Here is a 19,957-nt window from a genome sequence, read left to right as displayed (position 1 = left end):
AACCAGAAATTGCTGACATTACCAAGGGAAGTTGAGACTTTCCTCATAGCCAAGTGTAACTGAACTACAAGCTGGGTCAAACACCAACACCCTCCTTCTAGTCAAGCGCATACTCATGTGGTGCCAATGATGATTTAAGCTTTCATCTAATGACACTTTGGCTTTCTGAAGACTCACCACTGATCTTGCTTCCTTTCTGAGAGCATGTCACAGACAGGACTCCAAGTGACCTGAGGAAGGTTTCTTTGCCTTTCCTCATCTTTGTAAGCAGAGGTGGGAAAGGCTAAGCCAACAACAAGAAACCCCAGAAGCTGCCATTTGGCTGACTGTCATCCTCCACAGAACCATATATTTGTTTTCTGTGACATAAAGGCTCTAGACCTAAATATACGGGATGAGAAACTTCAGGTTTCATTTAATTCCATTGCTGCAATAAAGTAAGTTTAATGGGCAACCCAAATTCTGTAAGAGATTAGAGAAACCAACCCTGTCAGGATTATGACCAAATTTCAAATCAACATAAAATAGCCTGTTTCTTCAAAGACACAAGTAAGTACTACACCTATACCCCAGATAACAGAAAGAATAAAACCCCACCCCTGTGGCTAATTACCTCCATTTTTTGCCAACTGATAAACCGTGAAATTTCCCCCTGCGAGAACTAGCATCCACACGCAGGAAGAAATGGCTCCGTGTTTACTTCTTTTTTCCTCTACGGCTATCACTGGTTGACACTGGAGGGAAACAGAGGTAGAAAGATTCAGGGAATATCTATTTGCTGTATTTTACTTTCTGAAGCTCATATTTATATACCAAATTTTCTTTCAAACTGCGCCCCAGTTACTTATAAGGAGCCTCAGACCCCAACTTGACCCACCTTGTGTCTCACCCTGAAATTGACCAAAGACAAAACAATTAAGGAATTCACTAAAAGGTCGGAGTCAAGACAGTATCAGGCCAGACCTAAACGAAGCTTGGTAACCTGAAAAGAATGACCAAAGGGAAAGTAATGACCCTTTTACACCAGGATTTACTTCTTCAGGCTGGATGTACTCTTTGCCACTAGAAGGCCTATGGCGAGAGGTGTAGTCAGTAATGAGTCCATACATAAAATGTAGTCCTCATTTTATCTGGGATGAATATTTTATACTCTATAGCTGAATCCCTACTGGTAATATTATCTTAGTACCTTCTTATTCTATGGTTAGAATTAACACATTTCAGAGGGCCATAACAGCAGCCTAAGATCAAGCTCATAATCTTAGCTGAAGAGGCTGCTTAAAAACAACATGAGAAAGAACATGATTTCATGTGGTTTTCTCCACCAACTTTAGGGGCTCTGACAGGTGGTCAGGTGGTCTACCCAGAGCAGCTCCAGATAAGCAGCCTTCCAGCAACAAAGCAGGAAAGGGGATAGAACTTTATTAAGTGGCTTCTATCTGCTAAATCTCTAAATGAAATCCTACCAAAAGGGCCAATGACAATCTTAGAAATTTCCTTGTCAAGTGATAAAACGTGCTTTAGTTGCTTTTGTTTTAATATGTTCTCTAAAAGATCAAGTATTGAAAATTAACCTTGAAATTCATACATTATTAATAGTATTTGCAGTGTGACCTTTGGGAGGTAATTAGCCAAGGTCATGAGGGTGGAACACCCACAATTACATTAGTGGCTTTACAAGAAGAGGAAGAGAGAACTGAACATGCACACTTGCTCTGTCTGGCCATGTGATATCCTCTGTGGTGTTATGATGCAGCACGAAGGCCAAGAAAGTGCCACGGCCTTGGAACTTCCCAGCCTTCAGAATTCTGAGCCAAATAAACTTTTATTCTTTATAAATTACCTTGTCTTGGGGATTCTGTTATAACAACAGAAAACAACCTAAGACAACTGTTAGTAGATGTTCTAAATATAACCAAATAGTAGGAAAAAGGAGTAAATGCAAAAGCATACAATTTAAGATTCCTGATCCAGTCTCACCTCCCACATCTTTTCCCCAAAAGAGAGGAAAACCAAACTGTTTCTCCATGCCAACATCCATTTAAATCTATTAAAAATTATGCTTCTTACTTCCTATTTTTGTCTTTAATGGGGTCATTTCTCCTTAGGGGAAAAAATATGTAAACACAGTATGTACATACAAGTGTGTACACACATACCACTCTTCTTTCTATTTTTCATACTGGGGGTTGAACTCAAGGGCAGTTTACCACTGAGTCATACCCTTAATCTTTTTTTTTTTTTTTAATTTTTTTTAGTTGTTGGTGGACACAATACCTTTATTTGTTAATTTTTATGTGGTGCTGAGAAACCCAGTGCCTCACATATGCTGGGCAAGCACTCTACCATTGAACCATATCCCCAGTCCCATCCTTTCTTTATTTTATTTTGAGATAGGATCTTGTTAAGTTGCTGAGGCTGGCCTTGAATTAACAATCTTCCACCCTCAGTCTCCCTGATGGATGGGATCATAGGTATGTGCCTCCACACCTGATACATTTTTCTTAATTAATTGTTAACAAAAGTATCATCATTAATCAGTATGTAATATGTATTGGGTTCAGAAATAGATGCTTCCAGTACTGAATTCACCACATTGTGTAAAATAACTACTAGAAATCTATCTTTATAGTAATTATGTTGTATCGATAAAAAGAATATGAACCTTCCTACCAATTTATATGAAGAGTATGGAAGATAATCTCACTTTTGTCCTATCAGTAAATTTAGAAAAGAAAACTGGTAGAGCTGACTCAAATCTATGAAGTTGCAGTAAACACCTTTGTGACTAAATAACCAACAGGCAAACTGACAAAAATATGTTCTCTAAACAGATCCAAACTGCTAGTAAGAATTTTTTCAGTCATGATATCTAAGATACATTCTTGCAAACTAGGTCTGAAATAGAAAATGCCTAGCGAGAGTTATTACAGTTAATTAGCACAAGAGCTGAACGCTGCAAGGACTTAGCCCACTGGAAAAGGAGAAAAGCCATGCTTTGGGATTAACTATAAACTTGCCTCTCATTCTTCTGGACAGGAAGACTTTGGCCAATCCCCTCCCCTCCTGAGCCACTTAGCTCCATCTCCAGCCTTTCTTATTTTTAAAATTTTGAGACAGGGCCTCACTAAGTTGCTGAGGCTGCCCTTGAACTTGCAATCCTCCTGCTTCAGCCTTCTGAGTGGCTGAGATTGCAGGTGTACACCACCACTCCTGGCTTGGTCAAATTTATTTCCTTCTTGAAGATAAAATGTAAGTGTTAATGCTGCATGTAAATGACACCAAGATCCCCTCCATTTACTTCTTTTTCCTAATTTTGATAATTAATTATCTTGCTGTGCTAAGATTGAACCCAGGGCCTCAAGTATATGATAAAGCAAGCACCTGACTACTGAATTACACCCCCAGCCCCCTTTTCCTATTTTAATGTAAGTAAATAGCAATACAATTAATAGAATGGAATACTTGGCTATGCTGGTTGAAAGGAAAAAAAGGATCATTGGATCCACCCTGGGAAGATGTTTCAAAAGCAAATAACAACCTGTCCCTTGGATTTTACAAGCTAGATTTTACTCTAGTTTATTCTTGAGTCCTAGACTTGAGTTCTCCTTTGAGTATGGAATGGGGCACCGGAAAGATGCTGGTGCTAAACACAATGTAGTTCACTGTTCCGTATTAGAAAAAATTCCCCAGGGTTGGGGTTGTGGCTTAGCTGTAGAGCCCTCACCTAGCACATGAGAGGCACTGGGTTTGATCCTCAGCACCACGTAAAAATAAATAAATACAATAAAGGTATCGTGTCCTATATTTTATTTACAACTAAAAAATAAATATTAAAAAAAAAAGAAAAAATCCTTCTTAACATTAAGGCTCGTTATGATACTTTAACTAGATGCAAGGTGGCCAGTAATAGTTCATTCTACCTACCCGCTACCCAATGCCCCACAGTACAATGGAATAACCCAAACTAATATACCTAAACTTGCTGATGCTTGATATCATGGAATAAAAGATATTTTAATAGTTTATGGTCTTTTGATAAAACACTTTTCCTTTTATGGATATTTATAGCCCTAGAATTTTCATTAAAATAATCACTGGCCCCACTCTAGTACCATCCCCTTCAACTGGAATCAGAGAGGACTAGGACCCCAGATGAAGTTCCCAAGACACATGTGTGATCTACAACACCAAGTAGACTAGCCTGGTGTGCCAGTCTTTAACCCACAGACCAAACTGCGGGGTGGGAAAAAGGAGAGAAGAGAGGAATCTGGTTTGAGGTGCTGCTTCCTGTGAAGCATGCTCAGCTTTCTCATCCCACACCACAGGATCAACAGATCAAGAAAAAAATAGCAAGATGCACTCACAATTTTAAACTGATTTTGCACTAAGTCTCAGGATATCCTGGAAAAGAGGGAGCACAACTGGGGAGGGAGCTGGAAGAAGGGAGAGCATAGGAAGACTCAACACTGACCGTTACTATAAATAAAGGAAAATCTGTGCTGTTTAACTGACCTGTTTTTCTCGTCTTATCAAGTCACGACCTCCTTACTGAGAAGCTGGCACGGGTTGGGCCCAAATGTGGGCAGGGTCACACCTCAAAGTCACCACTTCTGGAGCGCAGAGTTGGAACAACCTGCAAAAACAAGAGAAGTTGATGTGAAAGGGAGCTAAGACAAGAAGCGATCCATTTTCTGTATAATCTCCTCTATTCAACAACACCAGGAATCATAAACTGAGACAAGAGCACATTTCCCATGCCCTGCCTACAGTTACAAGTAATCTGTGCGGCGATTCCACCCAGAGTTGACCTGGTAGCATCTAAACAAGTGTGGCTACAGCTGAGTCCACTTCCACAGGTCCCCCACCCACCACCACCACACCAAGCAGGTTCCAGCAATGGCGAGGGCAACACCACAAGAGAGGGGTCCAGACGGCCGGCTGTGACTGTTGGAGGAGCTCTGGCAATCCTAATGCATGTTAATAGTAGAAGCTGATGGTCCTTTGACTTGAAGGAAATAGAAAAACAGGATACCAGTCAATGCTATAGAAACAGGAAAAAAGAAGCAATAAAATAAGAAATAGGTAATGAACAGAGCCTTCAAGTTGAGACTATCTCATATTTTCCCAAACAAGAAGTGTCTGTAACTCATGTCAAACAGGACCAAATGCGCACCTTTTCTTTTCTGGAGTAAGATGTGGAAAATGTCTCTAATTACACACACCCTTCACGAACTTGAGAAAGTCTTCTCCAGTGTGCTAAGGCCCTGAAAAGTCCCAAGCTGGGACAATGTTGTGTTTGGACCTCAATGGTCAGAGAAAGCTGGAATATGGCATTTCCCAGAACGACAGCATCTGGTATGTTTGTCTCTGGCTCTTAACAGCATCTCTCAGCTAAGCTAAAGAGTGCAAAACTGGGAGAAGATTCAAAAAGTTAATAAGACTGGGGATGTAGCATATAGAGCACCTGCCCAGCATGCAAAAGGCTCTGGGTTCAATCCCCAGCACCACATTAAAAAGAAATCTCTGTGCACATGATTCCCAGCATAGCAGAAAAGGGGGCAGGGGGAGCAGCAGCAAAATAAACCCCATGCGGATAGCACTTGTCTAAAAGCAATTGCGGGGCACATTTTTTCACTTTCATCCCTTTTTTGAAGAGTCTGGAGAAAAGCTGTCCAAGTGTGCCACACAGCTATCGTCTTCAGACTTCCTCAAGCTGTCCACAGATAGCTCCTTAACCACCCTGGGCAGGCAAAAGCCTGGGCTAGGCTGCTCTGCTGGGGTGGGTAATAAAGCTCACCAGCATTTTTTTTTTTTTTTAAATCAGAAACAGCTCCTGAGTGATTTTTTGATACCATGATGCTCCCCCAAATTTTTCTTAATACCTCTCTGCTTCAATTCTCCATCTTCTTTGTGTTATTCTCTTGGATTCTAAAGTATCAAGAAACAAGGAAGGTGGTGCATGCCTGTAATCCCAGCAGCTCTGGAGGCTGAGGCAGGTTAAACTCAGCCTCAGCAACTTAGCAAGGTCCTAAGCACTGTAACAAGACCCTGACTCAAAATAAAAAATAAAAAGGGGGCTGGGACTGGGGCTCAGCTGTAGCGCACTTGCCTGGCCTGTGTGAGGCACTGGGTTTGATTCTCAGCACCACATGTAAATAAATAAAATAAAGGTCTATCAACAACAAAAAAACCACACATACACTCTACACTCAACATTTTCATTCAGATTCAGGAGGATCAGGGACTCCAGAAATATTCTGGAAAAGCAAGGGAAGAATTCGTGTTTTACTTGATATATGACCCCCACTTCCTCAAAACCATGGATCAGCTAATTTTGTTAAAAGTTATGCAGATTTCGGAAATACACAAACCATTCTTTCAGATGATCTCTACCTATATAAACTTATGGCTATCTAAGGAAAAATTAAGCATAATTTTTAATAAGTATTTTAAAAAGCAAGCAAACTTTCTCTATTTTTAATTCATTTTTACATTAACTGGGGCTTGGGAGTATAGATCAATGATACAGCACTTGCCCAGCATGGTGAGGTCCTGGGTTCCATTTCCAGAGCCCCCAAAATAAAAGAGAAATAGAAGGAAAAAGTACACGTAGTTGGGGGTAAAAAAAGGTACATTTTATTAGTAAGGAAGTCTGGGAAGGAGTAAGTAGCCCACAGGTTTTTTTTCTCCCAGAAACTGTCAAGATCTCCAAATAAGTTCTACATATAATTAAAAGACACACACATATATATTCACACAATATGTTTCAGAGTCAGAGAAACATTTATGGAATGAACATTCTCCAGAATATAATTAAGACTGCCATTAAAATTTAGTCCTGCTTCCTCTTCTCATTTAAGTACTTACCAAAAAATAAAAAATAAAAATCACCAGTTTCCCCTCAAATACACAGAGAGAACCAAAGGGGAAGAGGATCCTTTTGGAGCAAAAAGGCCACGCTTAGGCTTGACCTTGAAACTCCATCCTCTGACCTTGGATGTAAATGATCTGAATATCAAGAATGTCTTCAATTAAGTTGAATAATAGAGTCACTACCCTGTTTGTTTTGGGTTCCCTTAGGCTTAAGGGACTCACAGAACTTGTAGAATGGAAAAGTACAAAACAGTTTTTGGAAGAAACTTCAAGACATCTCTTACCTCCATCACAACTGCCTCAGGAGAAAAAATGAAAACAAAACAAAACAAACAAACAAACAAACAAGACCAGTTATGGTCTAAATGATGACTCTGGTTGGTGAGAGGCGGCTAAGAAGGCTGGGATGTTTGGGGAATGGTCCGGGATGCTGAATTTCTGGATTTTCATTCCCACCAGCTTTTTGCAAAGCCAAGGAGGCAGGATGTCTGGGAGAAGGCAGAGGTCCCTCTGGGAGGAGGAGGGGCAAGGGAAGGCCAGCCCCCAGCCCCTGAGGAGATAAGGGACAATGCTATGTAAAACCAGAAGAGAAGATTAAGGAGCCTGTCTCCAGGTCCAGTGAGATAGCAATGAAGAGATGAGAGATAAAAGGGAAGATGGTTTAGAAGCAAAGAGCAGCATCCCAGCTTCTGAAAACTCCAGGGTTTCTGAAGTGAAATCTAAAATCTGTCCTCAGACCCCCAGGAAATATGGAATACGCTGAGCTGCCCACAATGATGGCAGAGGTCCTGGGCTTTACAACACTGGACCTGCACGGCTGCAGTGCTGAGCCTCCTGGATGTTCATAAATACTCGGGGTGGGATGGCTGATGCATGGTGTGTTGGAGCACAGCTGATGAGTTCAGGCCAGCCAGGACAGGCTCAAAGAGTTTGAATTAAGAGGAGTACAGACATCAGAATGGTCTGAGCTACTAGGGCACTTGACCAACAGCAAAGACATCTCCTGAAGGGTGGACTTGGCTGAGGACCGAATCAAACCAGACTAGCTGTGCCACCACAGCCAAGCCTGCTCTCTCTCTGCCTGCAAAGCCTGAGGCCAAACTGTCTTTTTCTAACCAGGATGGACTTGCATGTGCTCTGAAGGCTGAGACAGCTGGGATGACGGCTCCAGGAAGTTGATGTGTTTCTTGGCTTAGGGTGCATGCTGTGCCTTGGATAGGGCGGTAACCCATGAAAGTCACCCGCCCCTCCCTGCCCACAGCTGGCACTCGCTTTGGTAAAAGGGAGCCTTACTGTGTCATATAATGCCTTTCAGAATTTGAGCAGACCCTGCACAACTGGGCACTGTGAATGCTCCAGCCAGCTCTGCATCTTCTCCCCTTGGCTAAGTATGGACTGCTGCGAAGAGGTTGGGAAGGTACCCGATGGCAGAGGCCATGTTCAGGAGTGAAGTGTGGAGGTAAAAGGGTGGGGGTGGAGTGTCAATCCCAGGATTCAAGGTGTGTATGTGGACCTCCTTTTGGGTTGTCTCCTGAGCTTCAAAACACTTCCCCATTCCCATCCCTCAAGACTATAAGGAATGGTCAGACTTTAAACTGGTACTCAAGGCTCTTCATGCTCTGGCAACAGCCCGCCTTTTGCCCTGTGGTCCACCAGTCCCCGTGATTATCTCTTTGCTCAGTTCTTTCCCCTTGAACTTCCCCCTCTTCTTGGCCACTATGCACCTGGTACTTCCCCAACCCCTAATAACCCAGGGCTCTTGGTTCCAAACCCCAAGACACAAGGACCTTTAATTCCACTATCACACTAAATATTCAGAGCTAACAAATTCTGAGCACTCTGTATGTACCACACACGGAGTCCACTGCCTTGTTTATTCCGATAGCAACAATGCTGTGAAGATAATCTCATTGTACAGATGAGAAAACTAAAGTTACTTGTCTCCAAAATTGTAGGGCTGTTAAGTAGGAGAACCAAGTGAATCCTCTTTCTGAACTCCATTAAGTTTCTTTTGAACAAAAAGTGTGGCCCTTGGCATGGGGCTCGACAGCACAGTTGTGCTCCCTTAGTCATGTCTCTGGCTTCTCTAAATCTTGGTCTGAATCATTTTTGTTCCTTTAAATGCTCAGCACCTGGCCTTCCATTCGTGCCTGCTGTCCCCTACTCTATGGCAAGAGGCAGGTCGGGATTTCACCTCTATGGAAAAAGAAACATTCCCTCCGCCATGCAAAGGGACAGGGAGAGGTTTTCACATTCTATACCCTGTGGTTCTAGAAGTAGCCAAGCCAAGGAGGCGGGAAGAAGCCCTGAGGCTCAGCCTAAGATACCAAACAGCCCAGTCTTGTCCAGTGGCTGATGACACAAGCCCACCAGGTCACTTCTGCTTCCATGAAAATCATGTACAGACTTGGAGCAAGAGGAGCTGTGCTCAGGTCCAGAGGTATGGGGGAAGAGGTTTGAGACAATAAGCGACAAGCCAACAAATGGCATATGTCAGAAGAAGTGGGGGGCAGGAGTTGGGGGGCAAGTGCCTAGACTGCACAGATGAAAACTAGGCAAACACATGCACAGGGCACCTTACCACCAGCCTTATCTTGTCAGCAAGAAGTTAACTACAGCTGACCTGTCAACACAGCCACCCTGAAGAACACACATGCCACTTGATCCACAATGTGGTCCATCCCAATAAACCCATCCTAAGGTGGAAATGCACTGAATGCACCTCAAGTGCTGAACATCAAAGTTTAAAAGCACAGCATACAGTATAGTGCCTGTGCTCTCTCCTTATGGTGGCATGGCTGACTGGGAGCCAGGCAAGAGAGACATCCTGAGAGAGGACTGAACCCCATCCTGCTATCCTGGGAGAAGAGACAAATTCAAAATTCCAAGTGTGGTTTCTAATGAATGTGTACCATTTTCATGCCATTAAGAAATCAAAAAAATTGTACAAGTAAAAAAAAAAAAAATAGGTTGGGGACCATCTGTAGTAACTTCATAGCCCTTCATGGGAAAAGGAGATTCTCCAGCTCCACCCCAAATCCATATAATCAGAAACCCTTAGGGTGGCAGGCCCAACAATCTGTGTGTTCACAGCTCTGCACTGAGAACCACCTCAGGAAGGGTAACAGCAAACCTCCCTTCCGAGAGCTGTAGATCCACCATGTCCCAGGCAAAAACGGAGGCACTGCAGCAGAGACTCAGATTCCAATTCCAGCTTTGGCTCTACTTACCAAAAAAGCAAATTAATAAATAAGAGAGGGGAAAGGGATTCATCTCTGCAAGACCTATTTCTACCTTCCTCAGGAACAAGGACATGTTGGATATGAGCTTCAGACAGGGCAAAACCAGTCTGCACTTAGCCTGAGCCTTCACAAGATCCTGAAACCCATCTCTCCAGCAAATGGCACTCTTTGAGCCTGAGCTATTCCCTGAAAAGTTCCTTTGAGGGTTCTGTGGATTGGCCTCCACACTTGAGCCCTTTGGTCAGGATTTCTGGTGGCCCCTGGGCACCCTCCCTCTCTCTCCAGTGATGATCCTGGGCAGTAAGGAATGTGCAAAACAAAGGGCACAGGGAAACGGAGCAGTTAGGGAGGATGACTCCCAGGGAAGGCAACCCTAAGCCTCCCTCCTCCAGCCTTAAAAACAGCTTAAGATCTAGTGCAACGTGCTTCTTCATGGAACCCGGGACAAGGAGGAGGAAAGAGATCATTTCTACCCTCTGTGGCTGCTGCTCCATACTATGATTAGATTTCCGGTGCCGAGTGGTCTTGATGGGGAACATTTCACCAGGAATAACACAGGAGTGTCCATGGTCCTTAGGTAAAGGAACACTTTTTCCCTTAAAAAATAACAATAACATGGACATTTTCACTGCTGCATTAAATTCGACTTGAGAGAAAAGCACGGTGTTGACTGGGAAGACAAGGCCTGTGTCTAGCAGCTTCATCTGTCAAATGAAACTGAGCACTTAAAGCGTGAACTTCTGGGGCTGGGCATTGAGCTCAGTGGCAGAGCGCCTGCGTTTAGCATATGCGAGGCCCAAGGTTCCATAAAATAAAATAAAGCAAAAATGCAAACTCCTGGAAAGGTGGATTATCTGGTAGGTGCTAAACCAAGGTGTCCCCCCACAGCTGTCCTCCTGGCACCCCCTGCAGGGATCTTGGCGTCTTCGGAGGAAGGAAACAGGGCCGAGACCTCACCGCGGCCTCTGTGTTGGTCCACGATGGCTGGGAAGAAGCTGACTCCACTTCTTGCAGCTCTTCTCCTGGGAGTGTGCCTTACTGACAGAGTCTAACTACTGCCAGATTTGAGAGGCCAAGCTGCAGCTGCCACCTGGCAGTCATTTGTCACAATGTGCCCTGCTCCCCTGGGAAGGGTACTCGGGCGGCTTTTGGCACCCAGCTGTGGGAAGAGCAAGTCCCTGGCCCTTTCCACAAGCACGCCAGACTTCTTCTAAACACTGTTTTTCTGTTTGGCCACCAGGACCTGGTATTTCATCACTTTCTTGCCTAACTTATCAGAATCCTTTATCATTTTCTACTCTGCTTAAGGCAGCTGGGGGTGTGGGGAGTGAGTGACCAAGGTGACCTGTGTCTAAACAGGGCAGTGCTCATACTGGGCAGAAGAGGCAGAGGGAGACAAGGTCCCCTCACCTGTCCCCAGGACAGGGGGTTAAGTTTAGTGGTCTTACCCATCCCACCTTAAGATCTAATCTCGGGTTGGGGCTGGGGCTCAGGGGAGGAGTGCTCGCCTAGCACGTGTAAGGAGCTGGGTTTGATCCTCGGCTCCATATAAAAATAAACAAATAAAGGTGTTGTGTCCAACTAAAATATTTTAAAAAAAAAAAGATCTAATCTGTTGACTTGTCAGGTAGATACAGGTCTAGGAAAGGATGGGAAGGAGCCTCCACAACCAACTTGGGTTGAGGAATTTTAAAGGTGAAAGAGTTTTTTGCTATAAGTAACAGATAACAGGATTAAAGTGAGAATGTATTAGATGTCTGATGTATCCAGTTATTTTTCTTCCAGAGAATAACTAGAGGGCATTAACTATGGGACATAAACTCTTGTGCCAGAAATGTGTCAAGGACATTACATATATCTAATCCTTTCCCAAATCCTGCAGGTAATGATCAGTTTATCTGCTGGATTCTACACTGCTCTTGTGGGGTAGGGTCAGACTCTAGGTTGGGTTTGTCTGACTCCAAAATTCTCATATACCACAAAGATCATTGAAAACCTTTCAGAGAAAGGCAGTGGACAAAATACAGGTTTGGAACACCAAGTCAGGGGGAGAATAAGAAATGGCTGAAGTAAATGGAGACGCTCCATTCATTAAGAGAAAGAACCAGAGACACACAAGAGCCGGCTGCCAAAGTTGCAGCACTAGAAGAGGGACACACATCCATTCCGTGAGGCCTCTGGGGCAGGAATGAGGTATGGGTGGGAGAAACAGAGAAACCAAGCTGGGATTCTAACTCATTAAACCAGGACTTTAAACAAGTAGAGTAGCCTTCAGACAGAATGTGGCCCACTAAGGTGATGAGCTTGCTGCCCTAAAGGTATTCAAGGAGGGGAGTAACCATTAATCACAAATGTTATAACAACAACAACAAATTTTCTCGTAGTAGGTGAGAGACCAGGTTAGATGACTCTTCTGACTGCTAGATTCTGTACTTCTGAGAGGATAAATCTTCTATCAGAATTTTGTCAAATTCTTCTGAATGTACAGAGAGAATAAACCATAATTACTGAAAGAACAGACGATGTGGAGTCTTAAATTTTGACCCGGAAGCTCAGGTGGCAGGCCCTTAACTTTTTGAACCTCAGTTCTCCCATCTGAGAAGTGAAGCTGATTTATTAAAACACTTGGCAAACAGTATTGCACCATCGAGTCTGGGATACTGATGCTATGCTATTTCCTTCCCAACATTCCAGGTTATGCCCTAGGCTGTCCCCCCCACCCCCCTACTTTCCTCAGTTTGCCTACCTAGCTTCCCCTATTGGACTGCCAAATCTTTAAGGGCAGGAACCTAAAAATTTTGACAATTTTTGTAAAAAAAAAAAAAAATTCCTGTCCCAGCCCACAAGTCAGAAAATTAAAAATAAATATAAGCTGGCTTATCACAAATGCAATCCTACTGACAGTAACAAGCAGAACAGCTGTTGACACTCTCCATGCTGCATGGTGAGCAGGAAATAAAACCCAAGTGTGCTGCTGAAACAAATCCTGGTCAGTTCCACATTACATTTGCTTAATAGAGGAAGTACACACTACTGACTCCTCCAAGGACGGGGTTCTTTCTTCCTGGTATTCCCCAACACACTTCTGCTGTCCCAGCTGTAGCACCTGAATCTGATGCTGCTGACACCCAGCAACTTGCCCCAGTCTCCTCAGGCAACTGGACTGTAGTCATTGCATTGTTCTCGACACTTCTCTGAAGTGGAGCTAAATATCTTTAGTCACATTTATAGCTTTTGGAAAGAAGCTGGGGTAAAGTTCAGTAGCAGTTTGCATAGAGTTTTAGGCAATATCCTGCAACTCTTTCACAGGCCCTGAGGTTGAGGCTGGCCTCTCTGACGTGCTGGAGAAAGGGTACAACAGAAACAGGAATCTCTTCTTCCCAAGGAGGAGCTGTGTGCAAGCTAAGCAACCTCAGAGCAGGTGGTTAACCTCCGACTGGGCTGCACATTCCCAGAATTGAGGGCAGTTGCAGGATGACACTCCTTGGAAAACCAAAATGACTTTGTGGAAGACAAAAGTGTTTGAATTGCTCCTCTCCTGACAGCTTTGAGAAGACAGTGAAAGGGGGAGGTCACATCTTTCCTCGCCCATTGGAAAAGTGGTCAGCTGTGGTCAAAATTTCACAGTGGGTAATCAGACATTACCAACTGTCAGCTGAGAATGACTATGCCTGGGGAACTGACATACCCCAGCTCCCAGAAACCTGATGGGTGGCCCTCTGAGCATGGAATGGATGATCTTTCCTTCCCCCAACTCCCTCCTTGCCTCCAACAAAAGTATTTACCACTGCATTTGTGAAGGCAAACGAATACTCTGAGATATAAGTGGCTGATAAGTGTTTATCGCAAGTCAACCAACCAAAAACAACTGGCAAGCAAATGGTTTTACTTAAACTGAATAAATCAAGAATGACTACAGGGCAGGATAGACCACTCCTGAGGTCCATGTCCGGTTGGCAAGAGAAGTTGGTATGTTCTGTGGGAAAACAGGCTGGACCAGCAGAGGCAGGGGCTTGGGGGCAATTAGCTTGCTCTGGCCCTGACATGCTGGGAGGGTGATTAGTTCATGGCAATTGTACTCCCTGGGGGTCTAATTGCACTGATGCTTCACCAACAGAAATGCCTGACACCCCCCTCCCCATGTCCCTCCCCAGAGGCTGAAACAAGCCTCAAGTTCCCAAAGCACATTGGTTCATTTGCCTTGGATTGAGCTCCTATCAGGCACTGGAAGCATCCAGGTTCTTAAATGTGGGCTCTTGATTTACAAGACTCACCCTAAACACACAACCCCTTCGCAAGCCCCAAAACTTACCCCAAGTGTTACAGAGAATAGGAAGAAAAACCCCAAATGGAAGATAACCCTTGAAGGACAGGTCCCTTCCCTTAAACCTCTCATACCTGAGTAATAACTTGGCCAGCACCAGAAGCACACTTAAGAGGAGACAGGTGCCCCGACACCACTTAGAGAACTGTGAGAGTTCCAGCCAACTGGGACATGGCTGCTTGCTTGCCTGCCTACCTCCCTGCCCAGTCTGAGGATGGATGAATACTTCAATACAGCTCCCATGGCCCAGACACACTGACAAAGACAACCTTTGTGACACGCAGATTTGGATGCCCAAGCTGACTCCCATTAACTGTATGCAGTACGTAACGTGAGCATTCCCAGTCAGAAGGACTGGCCTCTGCCAATACTTCCATGACATGAAATTGTTTTAGCTTGTGTCACTCAGTTCTGCTTCTCAAATAAGAGTTCTTCAACACACTCAGTCCTAAAGCTGAGGCACCTCTTGCTCACCCTCTTTAATTTGCTTGAATGCATGTGATAAAGTCACCCTTCTGTTGTTCAAAAAGAACATCCCTACTCTTTTATCTTCCCTTAACAGTTCACCATCCAGCCATAGGAGGGGCTTAGCCTCCAACAGTCCACACTTTTATCTCCTGCTGACCATTCGGAGCCAAGGGCCACACTTCCTGCAGCTCTCCTGGAGGGGCCGTGTGAATTTTTTCAAATACTTGCCTCCGTGGCTGTGGCACAGTGGCCTGAGCAACAGCTGCATTCATTTCAGCTCCAACTTTTAACAGCCACCCAGTCAATGGACCAGCACTCCCCGAGCCTCAGTGTGGGAGGGGTTTGGTGCTTCCCAGAGAAGAACTTACTGTGCAGGTTCACTTACGCATTTACTTTCTGTCTGCAACAAACACAAGCACCTTCTTCATCAAAGTCCAGAAAACCCAGTAAGTTAGTTGCAGTAGCTCAAGTGTAGTTTACACTAATATACTTGCCATAATGTCCTTTAACACTGGCATGCAGAGCAGTACAGCATAGGATTGCTTCCGCGTGCGTGACCCATAATAACCTGGACCCTTCACCTGTGGGGGGAAGCCAGATTTCGATCTTTGACATCTCTCTTGGTCCTAACTCTGCACCTGAGACCTAATTATTGGGTCTCAAAACTGGGTGTTTTGAGTTCTGGGCTCAAAAGAACTTCTACCTGCTAGCTGCTAGAACCTTCTTATGAATACACAGGACTGAGGATGGCAGCAAAACCCACTTATTTATGCGCAAAATCATGGTGATTATAAGGCTGTTTGAGTCATTTACAGGATGGGATGAACAGCAAGAACTCACCCATCAGACAAAAGAGGCCCCTGACTCCCTGCCATATGAGGTAGGAGTTCATTTTCTGGGCATCAGCACACATGAAGATAATGGGTTCAGAAGATGATAAAATTAGATGTTTATAAAAATACTGTCAGAGAGAATTCTTACTTTGGGGTATAAGGATTTGCTTCAAAATCAATTAAAGGAAAGAAAAACTGCCTTGCCCAAATACCCCTTAACAAATCTCACAATCTCAGTTAAGAGGGCTGGGTGAGGGAAAGGAGATGGGGACAATAAGGGAGGCCAGGCCAAAGAGAGAGGGGTGGGGAATGAGTGACAGAGCAAGTTATTTACAAGCTGAGTACATAATACCAATTTCTATGCTAATATTCCAGAATGCAGCCAGTATTCTTTTACGTGTTTTTTTTTTTTTTTTAAATGAGGCTAGATAATAGACTAAGACAGAATGTGAGGCCAGAGGAGCCATGCTGCTCCGAGCACAACCTAGGACATAGCCTTCGAGACGGCCCCTCTCCTATGGCCACAGGACCCAGCCTGTCAGAGACCATGGGAGAACAGGCGCCAGCTAACTGGCTGTCTCACCAGCCAAACAGCAGACACTTCAGCATCCTCAATTTCCTCCCAGCCATGAAGTCAGGAACAACCTGTACAGACAAAGAAAACAGAAAACTTGCGAAACAATGGCATCTACCAGCTCACTGAATATGCCTGAGGAAACTTTCTCAAAGCCTTGAAGATGCTTCATTACAATTCTGGAAAGAAAACGAAGTCCACTACACCCAGGCACACGCATGCTCATACAAACTCAATTTCATGCTCTGCCGGCACCACAACTAAAACGCAGAAGTCAAAGTATAATGCAAGAGAATGGCATCAGTTACTTAACCAGTTTAGAATTGTAACTAACAGTTCCATAAAGTAGAATAGAAGACTCAGAAATCCTGGTGTGTTCCCAATCTGAACAAAGAATTTTCCCAAGGAAAACAAAGCAAAACAACAAAGTAAAGGTCTAAAAGATTATATAATTGGCTACCTGCAAGAAAGTCAGGGATTTAAGAAAAAAACTTACCATCTCTTTAATCTTTAGAGTGATCCCTTAATTCTGTGCTTTGGCTAAGGTAAGAATAATCCTTTTAAGGATCCCTCCATGAAAAAAGAACTACTAATTATGATGATGACTTTTTTTGGTATTTTCCTAGCCAAGACTCAGAAGTTCAAAAAAGTACCACATTAATGGTTCTAAAACTATATTCTGTTTAATCCAAATTCATAGTCAAATATTATTATTCACAATCACAATGTTAGGTAAACATTCCTAAGGTTTTTTTTTTTTTAATTGTAGAAAGAGAAAACAAAGGAACATACTAATGTTGGGCTTTAAAACTTCCAGTGTCTTTGTACTTATGTATCATTTCTTAAATCCCAACCACATATCTCACTAAAAAATGTCTTCTCAGTTTGCTGCAGTTGGAATTACAGGTCAGAGTACGTCTGATCCAAAACATTAAGAAGGTGCAGAAAAGTGTGCCTTTTCTTCAAGGTGTTAAAATTAGTTGCTTAAAATATCCTATACTGTTTTTGTGCCCTAGATATAGGACAAGATGTGGTATCAGTGTGCAAATGATGGTCATGTTCAGGCACTAGAGTCCACTGAGATTCCAAAAAGGTGTAAGGCACTGAGCTCCTGGCTCGGGCTGAGGCAGAGTAGAGACAAGGAGCAAAACTCCAACCCGAGAGAAAGGGGAGTGTGGGCCAAACACTTTAAAGCTATGGGCTCACCAGGGTAAGAGTCACCCAGCTTAAGGGCAGTAGGGCGAAAGCAAACATGAGATTGAGGAAGGGACCCTGCTTTAAGGCACATGCAAAAACTGGAACACAGCTTGGAGAAAGAATGAGTTCTTAATTGCTACTGGGCAGTAGCTCAGTGGTAGAGCATTTGCTTAGCATGCCAAAGGCCCCAGGTTCGATTCCAAGTACTGAAAAAAAGAAAAAGAGTTACCTAGCACATGACAATTGCATTTCATTATAATTTGTTTCCTAAATTCATTCTTTATTTTTTAATTTACAAAAGCCCCTTTTTAAAATGAGATGATAAAGACAGTAGATGATTGCATTTACATGCCCTTACTTGGCAAAAGAAAAAAAAAATGTAACCCCATGTCCGACTGCAAACGTTTTACATTGTTTCTAGCCCATGGAAACCACCCCCCTGGGAGCTATCAGAGTATACCAGCACACTTTGAGAAAGAAGGGAGAGTGGACTGGGGGAAATGGCAAGGATGGGGCTGGCAGAAGGATCCCGAGGTCAAGGTTCCATCAGAGAGGGATGAACTTTATCCTGCCACTGTGAAACCTACTAACCCCACCCCCGCTTAAAAAATCAGGACGAGGTGGGCGCAGTGGTGCATGTCTGTAATCCCAGCAACTCAGGAGTCCCAGGCAGAAGGATCAAGAGTTCAAAGCCAGGGGTAGGGTTGTGGCTCTGCAGTGGAGCACTTGCCTAGCATGTTCGAGGCCCTGGGTTGGATCCTCAGTGTCACATAAAAATAAATAAAGTTATTGTGTCCATCTACAACTAAAAAATCAACATTAAAAAAAAAAAAAAAAGAGTTCAAAGCCAGCCTCAGCAATCTAGTGAGGCCCTCAGCAACTTAAAGAGACCCTGTCTCAAAAACAAAGGCTGGGGATGTGGTTCAGTGGTTAGGATGAAATAATCCTACCCAATTTTAAAAAGATTTGGCAGCAGTTTTAAAAATGGATGACTAGGGGCACATAACCCAATTAGGAGGTGACTATGAGAGGTTGAAAGACAGACAAGAAGAGGCACTGTCTGGGTGGGGGGTATCACAGAGGAAGAACAGAGAGGAGACAGGACATCCTGGCTGTGAAGGCCAGGACAGTGTCCAGAATGACCCTGGGCTGCTTGCATGGAGCAACACAGTGGATGACAAGGCAGTTAACAGAGATGGAGAAATGCCTCGCGCAGGAAAGAGTAAAGAGCACACAGCAGGATTAAGAAAGGAGCTTTGTTTTAAAGAAAACTTGTCTATAAACATCCCCAGCCAGAAAAGAGCAGATGAGAAAAGCAGATCTGGGAGGAGGAGGATAAGGAGTGCAAGTGGGCTCTGGATACAGGAAGATAAATGCTTGGGAATAAATGAAACATGTAACACATGCAGCCATTTAACATGTGACTGAGGCTAGAAGCCTAGCTCAGTGGTACAGTCCTGCAAGCCCAAGGCCCTGAGTTCCACCCCAGCATGGCAAAAACAAACAAATAAAAGGAAGGAATGTACTAATCGTTAAATTGTGTTCTACACATGAAACTGACCATCATGACTTGCTGATGTAGGGGAAAGTGCTTAAAGAGACTTAACTTACAGAAGGTTACAAGCTCACAGAAAACTTCACCCAATGTAAAATGCCTAAGGTGTCTCCAAAGAAAAACAAAGTCCATCTCTCTCTCTCTTTATGTGGCCAAACTGTGAACTAAAACCAGAGCCTAGCACATGGTAGGCAAGCACTGAACTATATCCTTTTCATTTTATTGTGAGACAGGGTCTCACTAAGTTGCTCAGGTTGGCCTTGAACTTGTTATCCGCCTTCCTTAGCTGAGATTATAAGAATGAGCCACTGGGCCCAGCAGATTCTTTTCTCTAAAGGCTATCAAATAAAACAGGTTAGATCCTGCATCAAACATTTTATTGAAATGACACAATCTCTAGTAGTGCAGTTCAGTTGGTGGACATGTCCTTTATCTATGTTGTCTAATATGGCAGTCACTAGCCACAATGTGAAATGTGGCTTATATGAATAAGGAATTAAACTTTTGAAATTTTTAGTTAAACCTAACTTAAATTTAAACCACTACACGTGGACTGGTGATATAACTCAGTGGTAGAGGACCTGCTTAGCATGCACAAAGCTCTGGATTCTATCCTAGCACCACAATAAAACATACACACACACAAACCAGCTACAGCCAGGCACCATGACACATGGCTATAATCCCCAGAGACTGGGGAATCTGAGGCAGGAGGATTCCAAGTTCAAAGCCAGCCTCAGCTACTTAGTGAGGCCCTAAGCAACTTAGTGAGACCCTATTTCAAAATAAAAAATAAAAAAGGTTGGGGATGTAGCTCAGTGGTAAGATAATCCTGGGTTCGACCCAACGTACCAAAAACAAAACAAAACCAGCCACACATGACGAGTG

At 43.7% G+C, this 19,957-nt stretch overlaps 1 protein-coding gene across 8 annotated transcripts in view; it reads right to left on the bottom strand.

Annotated features, from left to right (window-relative positions):
* Rreb1 (ras responsive element binding protein 1) overlaps positions 1-19,957 on the bottom strand; it is a 131,581-nt gene that overhangs the window by 64,356 nt on the left and 47,268 nt on the right. For all 8 annotated transcript variants that reach the window (XM_058582385.1, XM_046453551.2, XM_046453549.1 and 5 more), the window contains exons 2-3: positions 4,516-4,636; positions 614-734 (exon numbers count right to left, since the gene is read on the bottom strand). The gene's annotated coding sequence lies outside the window, so the exon portion shown is untranslated. The remainder of the gene's footprint in view (positions 1-613; positions 735-4,515; positions 4,637-19,957) is intronic.

This window comes from Marmota monax, unplaced genomic scaffold (genome assembly GCF_021218885.2).
Source record: "Marmota monax isolate L192 unplaced genomic scaffold, Marmota_monax_Labrador192_F-V1.1 WCK01_AAM20220418_F8-fsc00029, whole genome shotgun sequence".
Lineage (NCBI taxonomy): Eukaryota > Metazoa > Chordata > Mammalia > Rodentia > Sciuridae > Marmota > Marmota monax.
Note: the sequence above shows the minus strand (reverse complement) of the source record. Positions and strands in the feature narration are given on the sequence as shown.